This window comes from Danio rerio, chromosome 21 (genome assembly GCF_052040795.2).
Source record: "Danio rerio strain M-AB ecotype USA chromosome 21, GRCz13ab, whole genome shotgun sequence".
Classification (NCBI taxonomy): domain Eukaryota; kingdom Metazoa; phylum Chordata; class Actinopteri; order Cypriniformes; family Danionidae; genus Danio; species Danio rerio.
The window spans coordinates 39,900,053-39,910,218 of NC_141041.1; the positions used below are offsets into that span (position 1 = coordinate 39,900,053).

General features: G+C 35.1%; 1 long non-coding RNA gene across 2 annotated transcripts; it reads right to left on the bottom strand.

Annotated features, from left to right (window-relative positions):
• Positions 1-509: 509 nt before the first annotated feature.
• Positions 510-6,450, bottom strand: LOC147838921 (uncharacterized). Of its 2 annotated transcripts, XR_015520640.1 has the most exons (4): positions 5,486-6,450; positions 3,107-5,155; positions 2,600-3,007; positions 572-1,592 (listed from the first exon to the last, which is right to left on the bottom strand). It is a non-coding gene; the product is annotated as an uncharacterized LOC147838921 (long non-coding RNA). The 2 variants fall into 2 exon arrangements; XR_015520641.1 differs by lacking the exon at positions 5,486-6,450 and having other exon boundaries at positions 510-1,592; positions 2,600-2,952; positions 3,144-4,926.
• Positions 6,451-10,166: the final 3,716 nt, after the last annotated feature.

The window sequence follows — 10,166 nt, forward strand, 5'->3', positions numbered from 1 at the left end:
TTTTATCTCTAAATAATTCCAATACAGCTAATGTTTAAACATTTCAAACTTAATTTTATTATTTATTTTCTATTCACCCAAGTGAAATCTCCTAAATAACAACAAGTTAAATTATTATTCGAGGACACACAAATGTGTTTGATTTTATGATTGGTTGTTATAAATAATAGTAAAACAATTATATTGATTTCAATAAAACTGTTTTAGTTCTATATAATTCCAGTACAGCTAAAATTTAAACATTTCAAAGATTATTTTATTTTTTATTTTCTCTTTACTCAAAAAAAATCTCCTAAAAAACACCAAGTTGACTATTTCTTGTTAAAATATCTGAGGACACAAATTAGGCTACATCATTTCTTGCTCCCGTAAGCAGAGATAAAACATCCTGCAGTCTCACATGTATGTTGCTGGAAGGGATACAGCTGCATTTAATATTTATTAAATTCTACCCAACCCTAAACAATAGGCTACACTTCCCAGTAATGTAATAAATAATAATTATAACGATAATTATATATTATTTATTAAATTAAATTGTATTAAAGCCTACCCCAACCCTTAACACACCACAATAATGTAAAAAAGTATATAAATAATTGTTGTGTCACAAAAACGATGCCATTGATGTGAGCATCAGCTATGCCATCTAGACTTATTTTAGGTTTAAAGCTACAGTACGCAGCGTCCATATATCAGCTTCATGCTTTGTGATCGATTCCCTCAATTTTCGTAATTTCATGACAATCCTTTATCTCCAGCATTTTGGTTTCATCTCATTGTTTTTCGGGGGGGCATGAGATTATTTTCTTCTCTCTTGAGTGACCTGCCTGCTCAATAGCATCATTGGGAATCAATTTTCTGCATGGAGAGTCTTGACATTCAAACGCAAAAGGGTAGATTGTGCCACCGGCAAGACACCTAGCGGGGGCCACGTTTCTCCGGCTCTGTGGGGTGCGTTCAGCGGACAATCTTTAGGGACCGACTGAGGAGTTGTAAAATGTTTCTCAACAAATTAGGACTGAGACGCAAACGTTTTTCTATAGTAGAGGCCTTTGGCTAATACATCTTATTGTGTTTTTAAGAAAGCCACTTTACAAAGTGCTTTCTAAGAGGTGTAACATAAAGAATTGTGCATTTTTGAGACGTCAAATAGGTTATGTACTGATTATGCAATGAATTAAGTCGAACTGAATTTGCAAAACATAAACCATGAAAGTGCTTAATTGTTTTCAATGAATCATTTAGAGTTATAACATTGTTTATTTTTTCTCCAACAGATGGTTTAACAGTTGCTGGCAGATAACTAAAACTATGTCAGGAAATTTCGTTTTTATTTATTGTGAGTAGCTAGCAATACCTAGGCTACATGACATATGAAATAAAATTTAAATGACTTTATAGAAGTGGAAATGTACATTTATTACGATATAAGTTGTACATGTAAGATGTAAGTAGAACATATTTAACGCAGTTTTACATTCATTTATGTATATAAATTGCTGTTGTTTTCTCATATGAGGCCAAAAGTCCCAATAGTAGTCCCGCTAGAGCTGAAAAAATGCTCGAAAATTTGCGCCATTCCTGAGTTCCTTTAATGCAGGCGTGTCCAAACTACGGCCCGCGGGCCATCTGCGGCCCGCAATCAGTTTTGTGGCGGCCCGCGAGGCTTTTTATAAATATCAATAGAATCTGGCCCGCTATACAAAAATGAACGTAATTCAATAAATAACCACCGGGTGTCGCTATTACATGCATTCAATTAAGCAGCAGTTCTTGTTATGATCTATCATCTATCTATCTATCTATCTATCTATCTATCTATCTATCTATCTATCTATCTATCTATCTATCTATCTATCTATCTATCTATCTATCTATCTATCTATCTATCTATCTATCTACACACAGTTGAAGTCTGAATTATTAGCCCCTCTTTGATTTATTTCTTCTTTTTTAAATATTTCCCAAATGATGTTTAACAAAGCAAGGACATTTTTACCATATGTCTGATATTATTTTTTCTTTTGGAGAAAGACTTTTGTTTTATTTCGGCTTGAATAAAAAGCTGTTTAAATTTTTTTATGAACCATTTTAAGGTCAAAATTATTAGCCCTTTAGGTCTTCAGAACAAACCATAGTTATAAAATAACTTGCCTAATTACCTTAACTTAACTAGTTAACTTGATTAACCTAGATAAGCCTTTAAATGTCACTTTAAGCTGTATTGAAGTGTCTTAAAAATATCTAGTCAAATATTATTTACTGTCATCATGGCAAAGATAAAATAAATCAGTTATTAGAAATGAGTTATTAAAACTAATATGTTTAGAAATGTGTGGAAAAAAATCTTCTCTCCGTTAAACAGAAATTGGGGAAAAAATAAACGGGGGCTAATAATTTAGGGGGGCTAACAATTCTGACTTCAACTGTGTATATATATATATATATATATATATATATATATATATATATATATATATATATATATATATATATATATATATATATACACGTGTCTGTGTGATGTATGTAAAATTTGGCCCGCGACAACGTTTGTCTTTTTGCATCTGGCCCTCGGCCCAAAAAGTTTGGACACCCCTGCTTTAATGGGTTTTTACTGACATCCAGTGGCTACACTTGGTCATTACACAATTTCAAGTAATACTTTGCTAATTTATGTTTGTTACAAATACGCAATTCTTGATATTGAATTCTTTCAATAAATCATTCTGAGTTTAGTGTTTATCAGATAACATTGCAGGTTTTGATTTAAGAGTTGCTGCCAGATAACTAAAACCATGTTATGACATTTTGTTTTTAATTTAGCCTTGTTAAGATACATAAAGTATGACATTAGCTTTATACGAGTACAAATGTACATTTATTATGATTTAAGTTTATAGATCGTTTATTCAATGCAGTTATATTTTCATTTATTTATATAAATTGCTGTTGTTTTCTCATGAGGCCAAAAGTTCTACCAAAGTTGAAAAAAAAAAAAACACTCGAAAACAGGGCCCGTGTTTTAAAAACAGTACACACAAGTAGCACAACCACACTATCAATTAGAAAAACATTACAGATCCTTTGCATAATTAAACACTCGAAAACAGGGCCCGTGTTTTAAAAACAGTACACACAAGTAGCACAACCACACTATCAATTAGAAAAACATTACAGATCCTTTGCATAATTAAACACTCTTAATAAAACTATACACTTATATTTAAAAAACACCCTTTTTTCCATAAGAAACACACATTTCACATTTACTATATACTGTTTGCACGAGTTACACTCTGCTGTGATAAACCTAAAACACTTTTAGCACTTCTACTTCCCTATGATTACAGTAGGCTATCATCAACGAAGTACAAAGTAAATCCCCCAAACACTACACAAGATCAATGTTGAACACTGAAGAAACTCATTTTTTTCTAATTTTTTTACATGCCCAAAATGTTGACATGGAGATTCATAGTACTGTAATAACATGTAACTTCACACAAGTTTACTGTTAACAAATACCAAAAACATGTTCTCATTAGCAAGACACCTTGGAAAGAATGTCTTAAACTACAGACCGGTATCCCTGCTTCCATTTATGGCTAAGATTCTGGAGAAAGTCGTGTTCAATCAAGTCCTCGACTTTCTCACTCAAAACAACCTCATGGACAACAAGCAATCTGGCTTTAAGAAAGGCCACTCAACTTAGATTGCCCTGTTCTCAGTCGTGGAGGATCTGAGACTGGCTAAAGCAGACTCTAAATCATCAATCCTCATCTTGCTGGATTTGTCAGCTGCTTTTGACACTGTAAACCACCAGATCCTGCTATCTACGCTTGAGTCACTAGGTGTTGCAGGCACGGTTATTCAGTGGTTCAGATCGTACCTCTCTAACAGGTCATTCAGGGTGTCTTGGAGGGGAGAAGTGTCCAGCCTACAGCATCTAAACACTGGGGTACCACAGGGCTCTGTTCTTGGACCACTTCTCTTCTCCATCTACACAACATCTTTGGGATCAGTCATCCAGAAACATGGATTCTCCTACCACTGCTATGCTGATGATACCTAGCTATACCTCTCTTTTCACCCTGATGATCCCTCGGTTCCGGCTCGCATCTCAGCCTGCCTGTCAGACATTTCACACTGGATGAAAGATCATCATCTTCAGCTTGACCTCACAAAACAGAAATGCTTGAAGTTTCTGCCAACCCGACTCCACATCACAACTTTTCAATCCAGATGAACGGGGCAACCATTAATGCATCCAAAATGGTGAATAGCCTTGGAGTAACGATTGATGACCAACTAAACTTCTCTGACCACATCTCTAGAACTGCTGGATCGTGCAGATTCGCACTCTACAACATCAGATAGATCCGACCCTCTGAACATGCAGCTCAACTCCTTGTTCAAGCTCTTGTTCTTTCCAGACTGGACTATTGCAACTCTCTACTTGACGGGCTCCCAGCTAACTCTATCAAACCTCTTCAGATGCTTCAGAATGCAGCAGCACGAGTGGTCTTTAATGAACCTAAAAGAGCACGTCACACCGCTACTCATTCGTTTGCACTGGCTGCCAGTTGCTGCTCGCATCAAATTCAAAGCACTGATGTTTGCTTACAAAGCGATTTCTGGCTGCGCCCCTTCTTATCTGCTTTCACTTTTGCAGATTTATAGGCCCTCCAGAAACTTGCGTTCTGTGAATGAACGTCGCCTCGTGGTTCCATCCCAAAGAGGGAAGAAAACGCTTTCCCGAACTCTCGCGCTCAATCTGCCCAGTTGGTGGAATGAACTCCCTAACTGCATCAGAACAGCAGAGTCACTCACTGTCTTCAAAAAGCGACTAAAAACTCAACTATTTAGTCTCCACTTTCCTTACTAATATAAAACTCCCTCTCTAACTCCTCCACTAACTGCAAAAAAATAAATAAATTTTAAAAAAATTACTAATGCTTTCTTTCTTAGACTTTACACACCTGAAACTTGCCTACAGCACTTATTCATTGTTGCTCTTATAGTTGTGTAAATTGCTTCCTTGTTCTCATTTGTAAGTCGCTTTGGATAAAAGCGTCTGCTAAATGACTAAATGTAAATGAATAACATATCCATCCTTGATTGCTGCTACCTCCATCTGGCCACAGGCCTCCTCCATGGCTTGGAAGAGGAATACCCTAGCCTGGAGATGGAGCATGTACCTTCCACCGCCATGTCGAGAAAAACTCTTCTATAGGGCTGAGGAATGGAGAGTATGGTGGAAGAAATAGGACAGTGGAATGTTGATGTTGCTGAACATCTTTGATTTGCTGATTAGCTAACTCTTTCTCTGACTCTTCCATTGTGCTTGAAGAGCGATGAACTCACCTGCTGCATTTTATAGTGCTTAAAGACCTGGTTGGTGTGTCTACAATTAAGCAAACAAGCGTTTGCACACCTGATGACTGTAGAACCAATTGGTTGGACGGTGCGGTAATTTGACAGTCGGTGCTTTGGTATTGCAAGGAAGTGACTTCATGATAGATTTTTCTGTGTTTTGTTTGTTAAATGTGTTTAATGTTTTGCAAATCACTGTGTGTAGAGTTTTGCAACAAGTGTGAGGTTTACAATGTGCTTATAGCTATGCAAATTTGGGCTGATTTTTTGCTTCTTGGGTGTAAGGTTTTTGCTAAATGTACTACTTTTAATTGTAATAGGTTTTTACTGACATCCAGTGGCTACTTTTGGTCATTACATGATTTCAAGTAATGTTTTGCTAATTTATGGTTGTCACACATATAATTCTTCATCATTTATTTCAATAATTCATTCGTAGTTTACTGTTTATCGGATAACAAAGATTTTGCTCAAACTAATGATTTAACAGTTCCTGCTAGATAATTAATGCAAAAAAAAAAAATTGTTTTTATTCATAGTGAGGAGCCTATGAAATATTACTTGTGAAATTAGCTTTGAATGAGTTTATAAGAGTACAAATGTACATTTATTATGATTTAAGTTTATAAGCTATATTCAATGCACTTATATATACATTTATTTGTATATTTGCTTCAATTTTTTCTCATAAAAGGCCAAAAGTCCCGCCAAAGCTGAAACATTTTTGAGTCGCTTTAATGTACTTTTACTGACATTTAGTGGCTAATTTTGGTCATTACATGCTTTCAAGTAATGTTTTTATGGGTCTGCTATATCATGTTTATCACAAAAAACGTAAACTTTGCTATTTTATTAGCCATTTACGGCCTATGTTTAATATTTTTTTAACTTTACTTCAGTAATTTTGTGTGTTTTCTATACACAAAGTATATTTTTTTTAATGCTGAATTGAGAAAAAAAAATGAATTAAATAACCACGAACTCTAATAATTTTTTTTACACATTAACAATAAACAATGAGTTTAGTATTGACTTTGTGAATTGCATTCTCTTTTATATTCTATTGAACTCAAAATCAAACATATTAGAGAATGAAAAAAGAAAACAACATGACTTTAAAATTTTAATTTGAATTATCTTCTTTTGTGTAGATATTAATATTCAGAAGCAGAATAATATTGTGAGTTTTATCCTAATGCATAAAGATATTAAAACACAATTTCAGAAAAATGACTAACTGAATAAAATGCACATCCCTTTATTCTCACTAAGGCAATAGTTTACTGAAGCAACACAATTTACTGTACATTTATGGGATAGTGTTCATGCAGTGATTGGTCATGATGCAGCGATTGTCTTTGGACAAAAGCATCTGCTAAATGACTAAATGCACAGCTGAAGTCAGAATTATTAGAACCCCTTTATTTTTTATTTTATTTTTTTTAAATATTTCCCAAATTATGTTTAACAGAGCGCGGACATTTTCACAATATGTCTGATATTTTTTCTTCTTGAGAAAGTCTTATTTGTTTTATTTCGGCTAAAATAAAAACAGTTTTTAATTTAAAAAAAAAAAATCATTTTAAGGTCAACATTATTAGCCCCTTTAAGCTATATATTTTTAATATACATAACAAACTATCGTTATACAATAACTTGCCTAATTACCCTAACCTGCCTAGTTAACCTAATTAACCTAGTTAAGCCTTTAAATGTCACTGTAAGCTGTATAGAAGTGTCTGAAATAAAATTTACTGTCATCATGGCAAAGATTGTGTTTAACAATTGTGTTTAGAAATGTGTTGAAAAAAATCTCTGCGCTAAACAGAAATTAGGGGCTAATAATTCTACTTCAACTGTTATGTCATGTAATGTTATGTTATGTTATGTTATTCTGTGTTTTTTATTTAAGAAGGAACCAAATGCATTTTGGCTTGAAAAAAGGAAACAGTAAAATTACAGTAAAATTAACTTTAGAAGTCTGTAATGAATCACAATTAAATATTTTAATTTAATGACTGCACTTAACATACACGTTTTATTTTTTTATTCACAAACAAGTGTAATACAGAGCAGTTACGTTATTATATTATATAATATAAATGATAGATAAATAATAGAACAAAACCAATCAATGGTGTCTTTAGATGATAATTCAGCTTTGTTTAAATATTTTAGAAAGATTAGCCATGCAGGTTGTCTTTCTGCCAATTTTGTAAAATTCAGATCGCTGCAATGTTTAATAACTAAGCATAAAAACAAACAAAAAAATATATAATATAAAATTATATAATATAATATAATATAATATAATATAATATAATATAATATAATATAGTATAATATAATATAATATACTATAATATAATATAATATAGTATAATATAATATAATATATAAGGCGACGCAGTGGCGCAGTGGGTAGCACATTCGCCTCACAGCAAGAAGGTCGCTGGGTTGCTGGTTCGATCCTCGGCTCAGTTGGCATTTCTGTGTGGAGTTTGCATGTTCTCCCTGCGATCGCGTGGGTTTCCTCCAGGTACTTCGGTTTCCCCCACAGTCCAACGACATGCGGTACAGGTGAATTGGGTAGGCTAAAATGTCCGTAGTGTATGAGTGTGTGTGTGTATGTTTGGATGTTTCCCAGAGATGGGTTGCGAAGGGCATCCGCTGCGTAAAAACTTGCTGGATAAGTTGGTGGTTCATTCCGCTGTGTTCCCCGGATTAATAAAGGGAATGAACGAATGAATGAATGATATAATATAATATAATATAATATAATATAATATAATATAATATAATATAATATAATATAATATAATATAATATAATATAATATAATATAATATAGTATAATAACCATTCAGGTAGCTGAATGATGTTGTTGCCTGGCTTTGCGAAAAGACTGTGATCATCTTCCAGGAACATCAGGCGGTTTGTCTTGGTCTGGCACCTGAGCTGAGATCTGTCCACTCTGACCCTACCAGTGTTATTGATGCTGCCCTCACAGCACATCAAGCTGCACATCATGTGAGGGACTTTAACCTAACCGGACTAGTTAAACATGAAAACCGACCAATCAAAACCTTGTGTAATGCACAAAAATGAATGAAGATGAATCTTTACAGTGAATGAAGCAAGTAAAGCCATCTATATTTATATAGCGTTTCATAGAATGAAGATTGTCAAAGCTACTTTGCAAGGATGAACAGGCAAGTAAAAAAAGTAAAATTTCCTTATTCAGGAAGAAATTCAGTACATGTAAGATGGCAGAATAGCGCTGGTGTAGTTCTAGTTAGTTTGGAAATGATTCAGTTCAGTCTTTCTTACTTTCTGTTGATATTATGCTATGAATTCTGATTTTGATAACCTGCTTGACTTTGTAATTGCGGACATGATGAAAGACGCTTGACGCAGTAAACAACTTCAATAAACCTGCAGTTGTCAACAAAAACCAAAGGTGAAAGTAAGGCCATTTGAGAACAGTGAACTCATTGTCATGTTCAACAAGCATGTTCTGAGATGACATGGCACGTTATGCTGCTGAAAGTAGCCATCAGAAGATGGGTACAGTACACTGTGGTCAGAAAAGGATGGGCATGGTCAGCAACAATACTCAGGTAGGCTGTGGTGTTGACACAAAGCTCAATTGGTACGAATGGGCCTGTGCCAAGAAAATATCCCCCACACCACTACACTACCACCACCACTGCTGCCAGCCTGAAGTGTTGATTGAAGGCAGGATGGATCCATGCTTTCATGTTAACGCCAAATTCTGACCCTACTATCCGAATGTCGCAGCAGAATTTGAGACTCATCAGTCCAGGTTTTTACAATCTTCTATTGTCCAATTTTGGTGAGCCTGTGCGAATTGTAGCCTCAGCTTCATGTTCTTAGCTGACAGGAGTGGCATCCGGTGTGGTTCTCTGCTGCTGAAGCCCATCCGCCTCAAGGTTCAACATATTGTGCGTTCATAGATGTTCTCCTGCATACATCGGTTGTAACAAGTGGTTATTTGAGTTACTGTTGCCTTCCTATCTGCTCGAACCAGTCTGGCCATTCTCGCATTAACAAGGCATTTGCACCCACATAACTGCTGCTCACTGGATATTTCCTCTTTTTCAGACCATTCTCTGTAAATCCTAGGGATGGTTGTTCGTGAAAATCCCAGTAGATCAGCAGGCCACTGGTTTCTGAAATACTCAGACCAGCCTGTCTGGCACCAACAACCATGCCTGTTTAAAGACACTTAAATCATTGTTCTTCTCCATTCTGATGCTCAGTTTGAACCGCAGCTGATCTTCTTGACCATGTCTAAATGCCTAAATGCATTGAGTTGCTGCCATGTGACTGGCTGATTAGAAATTTGTTTTAACAAGCAGTTGGCAGGCATACCTAATAAAGTGGCCGGTGAGTATTAGGTACAGTTTATTCTTATTTTATTTTTTTTACATTTAAAGTCACTTGGTTTAAATTCATGTCCCATTATAAAAAGGAAATCCGCAAATAAAATCAGTAAAACTGTGACTTTTACATTGAAAATCAACAGCCTTCAGTTTTAGCCTAATGTCTACAGTCATCTTGCTTGTTGCACTCTGCAAACTTTCCTAAGTCATTCTCCACTTAGTGTATGAATAAAGCTTTATGCGTGTTTGTGTTCTCGTGTTCCAGCGTTTTTAAATAGTCCATCCACTTTCACGTTGTTTTATTACCGATTTCAACCCATACGTTTCAACCGCACTGTTGTCCGCTCCAGTCCAGCAGGTGGCAGAAGATAACTATTTAGC